Here is a 12,581-nt window from a genome sequence, read left to right as displayed (position 1 = left end):
CCAAAGAAATCCCCGGGCTGATCTCCCTCAGAATGGACTGGTTGGATCTCCATGCAGTCTAAGGGACCCTCAAGAGTCTTCTCCAACACCACAGTTCAAATGCATCAATTCTTTGGCGCTCAGCCTTCTTCACAGTCCAACTCTCACATCCATACATGACCCCTGGAAAAACCATAGCCTTCACTAGGCGGACCTTAGTTGGTAAAGTAATGTCTCTGCTTTTGAATATGCTATCTAGGTTGGTCATCACTTTTCTTCCAAGGAGTAAGGGTCTTTTAATTTCATGGCTGCAGTCACCATCTGTGGTGATTTTGGAGCCCCCAAAAATAAAGTCTGACACTGTTTCCACTGTTTCCCCATCTATTTCCCATGAAGTGATGGGACCAGATGCCATGATCTTCATTTTCTGAATGTTGAGCTTTAAGCCAACTTTTTCACTCTCCTCTTTCACTTTCATCAAGAGGCTTTTTAGCTCCTCTTCACTTTCTGCCATAAGGGTGGTGTCATCTGCATATCTGAGGTGATTGATATTTCTCCCGGCAATCTTGATTCTAGCTTGTGTTTCTTCCAGTCCAGCGTTTCTCATGATGTACCCTGCATAGAAGTTAAATAAGCAGGGTGACAATATACAGCCTTGATGTACTCCTTTTCCTACTTGGAACCAGTCTGTTGTTCCATGTCCAGTTCTAACTGTTGCTTCCTGACCTGCATACAGATTCCTCAAGAGGCAGGTTAGGTGGTCTGGTATTCCCTTCTCATGAAGAATTTTCCACAGTTTATTGTGATCCACACAGTCAAAGGCTTTGGCATAGTCAATAAAGCAGAAACAGATGTTTTTCTGGAACTCTCTTGCTTTTTCCATGATCCAGCGGATGTTGGCAATTTCAGCTGGTCCTCTGCCTTTTCTAAAACCAGCTTGAACATCAGGGAGTTCACGGTTCACATATTGCTGAAGCCTGGCTTGGAGAATTTTGAGCATTACTTTACTAGCATGTGAGATGAGTGCAATTGTGCGGTAGTTTGAGCATTCTTTGGCGTTGCCTTTCTTTGGGATTGGAATGAAAGCTGACCTTTTCCAGTCCTGTGGCCACTGCTGAGTTTTCCAAATTTGCTGGCATATTGAGTGCAGCACTTTCACAGCATCATCTTTCAGGATTTGAAACAGCTCCACTGGAATTCCATCACGTCCACTAGCCTTGTTCGTAGTGATGCTTTCTAAGGCCCACTTGACTTCACATTCCAAGATGTCTGGCTCTAGATGAGTGATCACATCACCATGATTATCTGGGTCATGAAGATCTTTTTTGTACAGTTCTTCTGTGTATTCTTGCCACCTCTTCTTAATATCTTCTGCTTCTGTTAGGTCCAGACCATTTCTGTCCTTTATCGAGCCCATCTTTGCATGAAATGTTCCCTTGGTATCTCTAATTTTCTTGAAGAGATCTCTAGTCTTTCCCACTCTCTTGTTTTCCTCTATTTCTTTGCATTGATCGCTGAAGAAGGCTTTCTTATCTCTTCTTGCTATTCTTTGGAACTCTGCATTCAGATGCTTATATCTTTCCTTTTCTCCTTTGCTTTTCACCTCTCTTCTTTTCACAGCCATTTGTAAGGCCTCCCCAGACAGCCATTTTGCTTTTCTGCATTTCTTTTCCATGGGGATGGTCTTGATCCCTGTCTCCTGTACAATGTCACGAACCTCATTCCATAGGTCATCAGGCAGTCTATCTATCAGATCTAGACCCTATTTCTCACTTCCACTGTATAATCATAATGGATTTGATTTAGGTCCTACCTGAATGGTCTAGTGGTTTTCCATACTTTCTTCAATTTAAGTCTGAATTTGGCAATAAGGAGTTCATGATCTGAGCCACAGTCAGCTCCCGGTCTTGTTTTTTTTTGACTGTATAGAGCTTCTCCATCTTTGTCTGCAAAGAATATAATCAATCTGATTTCGGTGTTGACCATCTGGTGATGTCAACCTAGAGAGCATATTAAAAAGCAGAGACATTACTTTGCTGACAAAGGTCCATCTTGTCAAAGCTATGCTTTTTCCAGTAGTCATGTACGGATGTAAGAGTTGGACTATAAAGAAAGCTGAGTGTGGAAGAATTGATGCTTTTGAACTGTGGTGCTGGAGAAGACTCTTGAGAGACCCTTGAACTGCAAGGAGATCCAACCAGTCCATCCTAAAGGAGATCAGTCCTGAATATTCATTGGAAAGACTGATGCTGATGCTGAAGCTGCAGTTCTTTGGCCACCTGATGTGAAGTGCCGACTCATTTGAAAAGACTCTGATGCTGGGAAAGGTTGAAGGCAGGAGAAGGGGCTGACAGAGGATAAGATGGTTGGATGCTATGATGACTGGATGGACATGAATTTGGGTAAGCTTAAGGAGTTGGTGATGGACAGAGGCCTGGTGTGCTATAGCCCATGGGGTTGCAAAGAGTTGGACACGACTGAGCAACTGGGCTGAACTGATCCTTATTTGTGCTTCCATGTGGTATAATCTGACAGAAGTCACTCAACTCCATCACTTAATCATGTCCTCTTCAAACACTGCTACTCTTATGAGAAATTATGCTCCATTATTTTCAGGTGCTAGGGATACTTGGAAAGGAGGACCCAAAAGGTGGGCTTCATAATGGGATAGGCTGGGATTTATCTCCACAGAATCAGTTACAAGAACAAAAATCCAATCAGCTGATATAGAGCAGCTAATTAATACAATTTCTAAAAACAGCAAGTTTATAGGATATTAGCATTTGGAAGCAATGTTGATGATGACTGGTTTCAACCCCTACATTTAAATTGAGGCAAACAGGTTTAGAGGTTGAGTGACGTGCTGAAGGCCACGAAGTTAGAGGAAGGGTTAGGGTGGAATTTTTCTAACTCTGTTCCCAATCTGTGCTCCTTCCAGCAATCTTCTTGCTAGAGCAAAGGGAAAGGGGACTTGAGAGGGCCAGGAAGAGAGCTGCGTCTAGACTTACTGTTTCTTCCAAATATCCACCAAGTAGAAGTAATTTTGTAAAATGGGGAAATTGTAGAAAATATTTTTAAAATTTCCTAGTAAAAATTAGCTTCATAAATCAGACCTCTTCTCTAGAATTTCTAGCTCTTTCTAATGACAACTTTATCCATGTAGTCTCATAGCACTCTCTGCTTTTCTTTTCAGGAAAGAAAAGTATTTAATAGTAATATTTTTGAAATGGAAAAAGCTGGGAGAGGAGAAACTTGCCTTTGAAAATATTCCAAAGAAAACCAATGTTACAAATTCTCTTGCTCTCTAAACTGTGTTACTTTTCTATAGTGTAATGCCAATGCTGAATATTTGAAACTCTTTAAAGCACTACTATAATCTGTTGATGAGGTTCAAATTGTGGCATAATTAGTTTTTGATTATACTTCAAGTGATAGATATTTATGTGAGGAATTTACAACCCTATAAAAAGTTTCCTTACATCTCTGTTTGGATGTCTGTAGTTTCTGGTTAAAATCGATTAAATCTAAGGAAATGCTCATCCAAGATGAAAGAAGAGATTCAGGATGATGCACATCCTCTGTAAATGTATTTGCTAGTGTCATGCTCACTTGTTACTGGATGTGGCACATTCTATTGACAGATCCATGAATAACTAATTAATAATTAACATCAGAGTTAGAGGTTTTTTTTCTTTTATTTAAATTTATTTGTAATAGAGGATAATTGCTTTACAATGTTGTCTTGGTTTCTGCCATATAACAAGGTGAATCAGCCATAAGTGTATGTGTGTATATATATATGTGTGTGTGTGTGTGTATATATATGTGTGTGTGTGTATATATATATATATATATATATATATATATACACATGTATGTATGTATTACATCCCTCTTGAGCCTCCCACTCCAGTACATTTGGGCTTCCCCTGTGGCACAAGAAAAGGAAAGATATAAGCATCTGAATGCAGAGTTCCAAAGAATAGCAAGAAGAGGTAGAAAGCCTTCTTCAGCGATCAATGCAAAGAAATAGAGGAAAACAAGAGAGTGGGAAAGACTAGAGATCTCTTCAAGAAAATTAGAGATACCAAGGGAACATTTCATGCAAAGATGGGCTCGATAAAGGACAGAAATGGTCTGGACCTAACAGAAGCAGAAGATATTAAGAAGAGGTGGCAAGAATACACGGAAGAACTGTACAAAAAATATCTTCACGACCCAGATAATCATGATGATGTGATCACTAATCTAGAGCCAGACATCCTGGAATGTGAAGTCAAGTGGGCCTTAGAAAGCATCACTACAAACAAAGCTAGTGGAGGTGATGGAATTCCAGTGGAGCTGTTTCAAATCCTGAAAGATGATGCTGTGAGAGTGCTGCACTCAATATGCCAGCAAATTTGGAAAACTCAGCAGTGGCCACAGGACTGGAAAAGGTCAGCTTTCATTCCAATCCCAAAGAAAGGCAATGCCAAAGAATGCTCAAACTACCGCACAATTGCACTCATCTCACATGCTAGTAAAGTAATGCTCAAAATTCTCCAAGCCAGGCTTCAGCAGTACGTGAACCGTGAACTCCCTGATGTTCAAGCTGGTTTTAGAAAAGGCAGAGGAACCAGAGCTCAAATTGCCAACATCCACTGGATCATGGAAAAAGCAAGAGAGTTCCAGAAAAACATCTATTTCTGCTTTATTGACTATGCCAAAGCCTTTGACTGTGTGGATCACAATAAACTGTGGAAAATTCTTCATGAGAAGGGAATACCAGACCACCTAACCTGCCTCTTGAGGAATCTGTATGCAGGTCAGGAAGCAACAGTTAGAACTGGACATGGAACAACAGACTGGTTCCAAGTAGGAAAAGGAGTACATCAAGGCTGTATATTGTCACCCTGCTTATTTAACTTATATGCAGAGTACATCATGAGAAACGCTGGACTGGAAGAAACACAAGCTGGAATCAAGATTGCCGGGAGAAATATCAATCACCTCAGATATGCAGATGACACCACCCTTATGGCAGAAAGTGAAGAGGAGCTAAAAAGCCTCTTGATGAAAGTGAAAGAGGAGAGTGAAAAAGTTGGCTTAAAGCTCAACATTCAGAAAACGAAGATCATCGCATCCGGTCCCATCACTTCATGGGAAATAGATGGGGAAACAGTGGAAACAGTGTCAGACTTTATTTTTTGGGGCTCCAAAATCACCACAGATGGTGACTGCAGCCATGAAATTAAAAGACCCTTACTCCTTGGAAGAAAAGTGATGACCAACCTAGATAGCTTGTTCAAAAGCAGAGACATTACTTGTCGTCAAGGTCCGTCTAGTCAAGGCTATGGTTTTTCCAGTGGTCATGTATGGATGTGAGAGTTGGACTGTGAAGAAGGCTGAGTGCCCAAGAATTGATGCATTTGAACTGTGGTGTTGGAGAAGACTCTTGAGGGTCCCTTGGACTACATGGAGATCCAACCAATCCCTTCTGAAGGAGATCAACCCTGGGATTTCTTTGGAAGGAATGATGCTGAAGCTGAAACTCCAGTACTCTGGCCATCTCATGTGACTCATTGGAAAAGACTCTGATGCTGGGAGCGATTGGGGGCAGGAGGAGAAAGGGACGACTGAGGATGAGATGGCTGGATGGCATCACTGACTCGATGGACATGAGTCTGAGTGAACTCCGGGAGATGGTGATGAACAGGGAGGCCTGGTGTGCTGCGATTCATGGGGTCGCAAAGAATCGGACACGACTGAGCGACTGAACTGAACTGAACTGGACTGATGTATTACATCCCTCTTGAGTCTCCCACTCCAGTACACTTGGGCTTCCCCTGTGGCTCAGCTGGTAAAGAATCCACCTGCAATGCCAGAGACCTGGGTTTGATCCCTGGGTGGGGAAGATCCCGTGGAGAAGGGAAAGGCAACCCAGTCCAGTATTCTGGCCTGGAGAATTCCATCGACAGTATAATCCATGGGGTCGCAGAGAGTCAGACAGGACTGAATGACTTTCACTTTCGCTTTTCTTGAGCCCCCTTCCCAGCCCCTCCATCCCACCGCCTTAGGCCTCACAGAGCACCAGGCTGAGCTCCGTGTGTTATGCAGCAGCTTCCCACTAGCTACCTATTTTACACATGGCAGTGTGTATATTTCGATACTACTATTTAAGTTGGTTCCACCCTCTCCTTCCTCTTCTGTGCACCCAAGTCATGGAGAGTTTTTTGATAGGAGGCCACTTGACATTCACTAAATGTCAAATTTCTTTAGACACCAGAGATATATTGTGCTCATGACATGAATCTCTTCAGGTAAAGAAGACAGGCATATATGGCGCCAGAGTTTTCTGGATTTTGAACTATCTTTACTGTTAAAAAGACAATGTCTTAAGAGCTGACATGGATGGAACACTATTACTTGCAAGGCACTATTCTAAGTGCCTTGTATGGAGCAGCAACCTTAGAGGTAGGGATTGCTATTGTCCTGATTGTACTGCTTTATTCAGGTACAACAGATTAAAAATTTGCAAGGCTTACACAGAAAGTACAAGGAAGAGTCTGAGTCCAAATCTGTTCTTTCACATCGTGCATTTCATCTCATTGTTCCTAATAGATAATGATTTTAGAGTATAAACTAAATAGTCTACTAAATGGAGAAAATGTGAATCCTTCAAGTATCTTAAATTAACTTACTATCTCTAACTGACCCTTGGAATGATCAGTGATAGCAATGATAGCCATGATTATAATTATGGACTTTAAAAATGATCTTTCAGTATGCCTGTCAAGTATGTATCAATAAAAATGAGGGAAGATGGATAAATTCAAGTAAATTAAAATAACTTCTGCTCAGCAAGACACTAAAAGAAAATAAAAAGGCAAAACACAACCTTGAAGAACATATGTTCAATCCACATAACTCACAAAAATGTCATGTCCAGGGTTAAAAAAGAATTCTTACAAACTAATAAAACTGAATACAAAAATCACCTCCCAGAAATGGGTAAAAGAATAGACTTCTAGGTGGCGCAGTGGTAAAGAATCCGTCTGCCAGTGGAGGAGACACAAGAGCTATGGGTTCAATCCCTGAGTCTGAAAGATCCTCTGGAAGAGGAAATGGAGACCCACTCCAGTAGTCTTGCCTGGAAAATCCCATGGACGGAAGAGGCTGAAGGGCGACAGTCTGGGGTCGCAAAGAGCTAGACGCTACTGAGCAAACGTGGACATGGCTGAGTGTACAGGCACACACAGAATAATAAGCACAGAATAGGAAGCATGATGGCCCCCAAATACGAAAAGATGCTCAGGCACACTAGCCACCAAGAAAGTGCACATTAGAAGAAACAACTGACATCATTTTACTACTCCTAATAGATTGGCAAATTTAAAAGGTCTAATCTGAAAATGCTAATGTTGGTAAAATTATACATTGATATAAACCATTTTAGAAAACAACCAAGCCTTATCTCATAAAGTTTAAATCCACATGTTCTCTAATCTAGCAATTCCACTCCTAAATATAAGCCCTAAGGAAATTCTTAGCAAGTGTCCCAGAAAACATCTGCAAGAATAATCATGTCATCATTAGAAAACAGCTGAAGACAATCCAAATGTCCAAGATGAATGATGGTAGTTTCATGCTTACCAATAAAAAGAAATGAGCTAATGCTGTATGGACGACACAACTTGAAGGAATTTTAGAGACATAATCTTGAATTAGTAAAGCAAATTAAAGAAATTGAAGGCATCTGATGCTGTTTTTATAAAGCTCAGAAATAAACAAAGCTAAGCAAATAGATATATAGGTCTATCTATCTATATATTTCAAACTATTTTTTTTAAAGCCAGAGAATAATTAAGACAAATTTCCAGTTAGTGATTAACTCTGAAAAGATGGGATAGGAGAGGATCATATAGTAAATTCAAATGCAGGTTTGAATGGGGGTAAAATAAAAGGATCTTTCCAGTGAAAATAAATTGTCAACATTGGTGCTGTGGTCTGAATGTTTGTATCCTCACCAACTTCATATGTTGAAAACCTAATGTGCAAGGGAAGGCGGCCTCGGGAGAGGGAAAGAGTAGAAACTCGACAGATGAGAAGTGCCAGAGTTCTAGAGAATTACTCAGGAAAGGAGACTGAAAACATAAGAGACATTCTGTGGCTTTGCTTGACCACATAAAACTTGAAGCATGGAGATTAATATTAAAATTAATATTTGTATAACCCCAGCAGCAAACCAGGCTATAGTACTGGGTACAAGTGACAGTTCCTCCTACTACTGCAGCCCAAGTGTGCTGTCCTGGAAAAGGCTGAGGCTGGCTGCTCAGACAATTCAGGGGACTTTCTGTGGTCTTAACGTGTGTTCTGTTAGGCACTACCATGCATGCCTAAGACTAGTCCTCTCTGAATTCTGATGCATTAATTCATATCTAAGTTAGGGAAATATGACATCATTTTAACTCTCTAGGAGTTAGGTAAATGAACATACATGATTAAACTGTCTTTTCAAATGGCATAATAACTCCACGGGGTGCAGAGGTGAACAATCTTTTCCTTCACCACCCCAAGCCACTTGACACTTAACCGGTGTTACCCCGCTTTCCTCTAGACACATTGCCTTTCTGTGAGTGCAGAATGTTCTGCTATTGTTTACCATTTGTTTTCCTTTCTTTTCTTCTCAAAACAGTCTGCTTAATTCTTATTAAATAGTGTCTAAGGAGGCAAGGTATTGGGGCTGATGTGGAGGTGATGAGGAGGGAGGGCTGAGGAGGGAATCAGTCATCAGAGCTGCTTATGAAAGTGAACAACAAAACTTGTATTCAGATTTTTGCCTCAAGCTTTAGTACATCGTGGTGTACTTGAGGCTTACAGAAATAATTTTGAAAAGTAAAAGAAATGGAGAGCTAAGACATATTTCATCTATAGGGCATTAACTTGAGTCACACTGGGACTGACATCATTTGAGGCTCCAGAGAAAATAGTCTACAAAACATGATTTTTTAAATCTTGTTTAATGTCTGAAGTCACAAAAATAGCTATCACAGAAATTACAAGAATCAGTTTCTCTCTGCCTTCTCCCAAAGCCACACCTGTGTGTTGAATCACCATCAGCCCTATGGGTCCACCAATGACAATGGTACTGAGAATATTAAAAATACGATTTCAGGTAAACATGCCCAAAGAGATATTCCAGTGATAGACATAGGAATCTATTATTCCACAAGCCTAATGCAGCTGCAGGCATTTGTATGTGGAACCAAGTTGTCTCTGTATGTAGACTGGCATGCTGAACTGAGATACTCTGGAATCACCACAGATACACTGGGAACCCACTGACTGCCAGACACTGATTACGGGCTTGGGAATCACCATGGGTACACTGGGAACCCGCTGACTGCCAGATACTGATTGTGGGTTCGTGGAGGTTCATTCTCCTGAGAAAATTGGGTCTCATTTGGCCACAGTGAATACCATATGCTTTCTTTCCATACACCTCTCCTTGAAGGAAATCTCTTGCTAAAAAGAGCCAGGAGCCACTAAGCATCCCTTTTCCTTTAAAGGAAAGAAACATGGAATTACATAAATGTAATTACATAAATTCTTCCCTACTTCGAGGATGGTTTTATTACCCTTGAAAAACAGCTTTCAGCATACAAAGCACTGTGATATGCATTTTCATATTTTTCAACTTCCCTGGATTATTCTGGAGGGAAGATGCAAATGATGATTGTGCTGGGATGGAAAATCTGTACGTAGCAATCTATGTTAAGGAGTTAGATACCTAAACCAGCCTATTTGGTAACTGAAGCAACACAGTTTAGAGAGAAGTATCAGATTAGTATCATGTAGGTGAAAGGACAAATTCTTGATTATAGCTAAGATTTCTGGATGATACAAAGGCTCAATTTTTCCTGGGAGGACAATGGTAGCTTCATAATAGGATAAACTTTCTACTGTTATCCATACCAGACAAAACTTCCCAATATGTATTGCTCTGGAGATATTCCTCCCCTTATTTATTTTTACATAGGGCAAGGGAAAGTGCAGACCTGATTGGAAAATCAGGGACTCCACTTCCAACAAATGTAATTAAGGCCGCAAACAAAACTACACTTAATTATGAAGTTGAACTGTGATGATCATTCCCTGGGTGCTTTCTATGGGTCACTTGCCAATCAGAAAATGCCATATCACATTCATCACAGAAACAAGGGACTCTCTTTCTCCAAATTAAGATGTGTATTTGAAAAACCTTGGCCATTCTTAGATTCTGTGGTTCACCCCAATAATCATGCAGTTACATGATTGCATTCACTCTCCTGGCATTCTTTGTAATGTGAAAGAAAAGAAAATCATTGGCAGAAGATGCTGATTAAAGCATACTGCCTGAAAATTTTTCCACAGCATTTGAATGAATGCTTAGATTCATTGCCACAGTTTTCATGGGGAAAGACTTCTCCTTTAGAAGACAATTCATTTTCCCTAAGTTAGAAGTGTGAACTTAGATCAAGTCATGTTTTCAAGTCAACTCTTCTTATGTGATATTGATATTTGTAATCAGTTCTACATATTTTAATTTAAAAATCTTACTGACAGCTCAGCTCTATGAATATATTTTTCCTAATTTGCTTCAGAGTTTTTAAAGCAATGAAATATTATAAACTCGTTTGAAACTCTATGCCACCCTCTTTCCGATAGTAAGCACCACTGTGAATTGGTTTCTTTTCCTAGGCATGTATTTATACTAGTGCAGCTGCCCTGGTGGCTCAGTTGGTAAAGAATCTGCCTGCAACGCAGAAGACCTGGATTCAACACCTGGGTCAGGAAGATCCCTGGAGAAGGGAATGGCAACCCGCATTCTGGCAACCCAGTATTCTTGCTTGGAGAATTCCATGGTCAGAGGAGCCTGGTGGGCTGCAGTCCATGGGACTGAGTCAGACATGACTGAGCAACTAATACTTTCATTTTCACAGATATCCTGCATATGTATATGTTGATAAAGAATTGATATAGCATATTTTGCATATTTAAAATTTTATATAAATGGTGTAGTTTACTCTGTGATAAAATATTTTAAAGACTTATCTGTACTGATGAAGATAGCTCTAGTACATTCGTTTAACTCCTGGATAACATTATGAATATGCCACAAATATTTATCAATTCTTACTTCTTTTGAAGGAAAATTTTATTGTTTCCAACTTTTGCTTTTAGAATAGTCCTTCAATAAGCATGCGAAGAGTTGACTCATTGGAAAAGACTCTGATGCTGGGAGGGATTGGGGGCAGGAGGAAAAGGGGACGACAGAGGATGAGATGGCTGGATGGCATCACCGACTCAATGGACGTGAGTTTGAGTGAACTCTGGGAGATGGTGATGGACAGGGAGGCCTGGCGTGCTGCGATTCATGGGGTCCAAAGAGTTGGACACGACTGAGCGACTGAATTGAACTGAACTGAAGCATGCTTATACCTGTCTTCTTATATGCATAGGGACATTGTCTCTAGAAAATAAACCTAGAACTGGAATTAACTAGGTTGTCAGAGAGAATATCTCAATCTCACTAAATATTGCCAAATTGCTTTCCATGATGGTTATAACAACTGATAAATGGTGTATGAAAACTTAAATTCTCATAAGAATTGCATGAAAATTCCTCTACAATCCTGCCAACATTTAGTATTATTATATTTTCTTTTTGCCAGTAGTATATCTCATTGAGCATATATATGCTTATTGGCTATACACGTTTCCTCTGTAACTCTTTTTTTTCCTATTAAGCTATCACATTATTAATGTTGTAAGGTATGGATACTAAGTCCTTTTTCATGATATATTACTTTGTCAACAAAGGTCCGTCTAGTCAAGGCTGTGGTTTTTCCAGTGGTTATGTATGGATGTGAGAGTTGGATTATAAAGAAAGCTGAGCACAGAAGAATTGATGCTTTTGAACTGTGGTGTCCTTGAGAGTCCCTTGGACAGCAAGGAGGTCCAACCAATCCATCCTAAACGAGATCAGTACTGAGTGTTCATTGGAAGGACTTATTTTGAAGCTGAAACTCCAATAATTTTGCCCTCTGATGTGAAGAACTGACTCATTGGAAAAGACCCTGATGCTGGGGAAGATTGAGAGCAGGAGGAGAAGGCGACGACAGAGGATGAGCTGGTTGGATGGCATCACCGACTCATGGGCATGGGTTTGGGTGCACTCTGGGAGTTGGTGATGGACAGGGAGGCCTGGTATGCTGCGGTGCATGGGGTTGCAAAAAGTCGGACATGACTGAATGACTGAAATGATGACGTGATTATAAATGCCTTGTCTACGTTATGGATTCTTTTATAACTTTGGTCGTTTCTTTGTTCATTCTTGATTTTAACATAATTATATTTGTCAGTCTTTCATTTTGTATTTGTGTGTTTCATATCTAGTTTAATGAAGTCTTCCCTACTTTAAGGGCATGAAGATATTCTATGTTTTATTCTCAAAGCTTAAAAGTTTTAGTTTTCACTATAATTTTGTATATATGAAAAAGATTAAATTTCATTTTCTTTTTAAAATACAAGTAACTTATAAGCTCAGCACAATTTATTAAATTATCCACCCTTTCCTTATT

This window comes from Ovis canadensis, chromosome 17 (assembly GCF_042477335.2).
Source record: "Ovis canadensis isolate MfBH-ARS-UI-01 breed Bighorn chromosome 17, ARS-UI_OviCan_v2, whole genome shotgun sequence".
NCBI lineage: Eukaryota > Metazoa > Chordata > Mammalia > Artiodactyla > Bovidae > Ovis > Ovis canadensis.
This window is presented reverse-complemented; position numbering follows the sequence as displayed.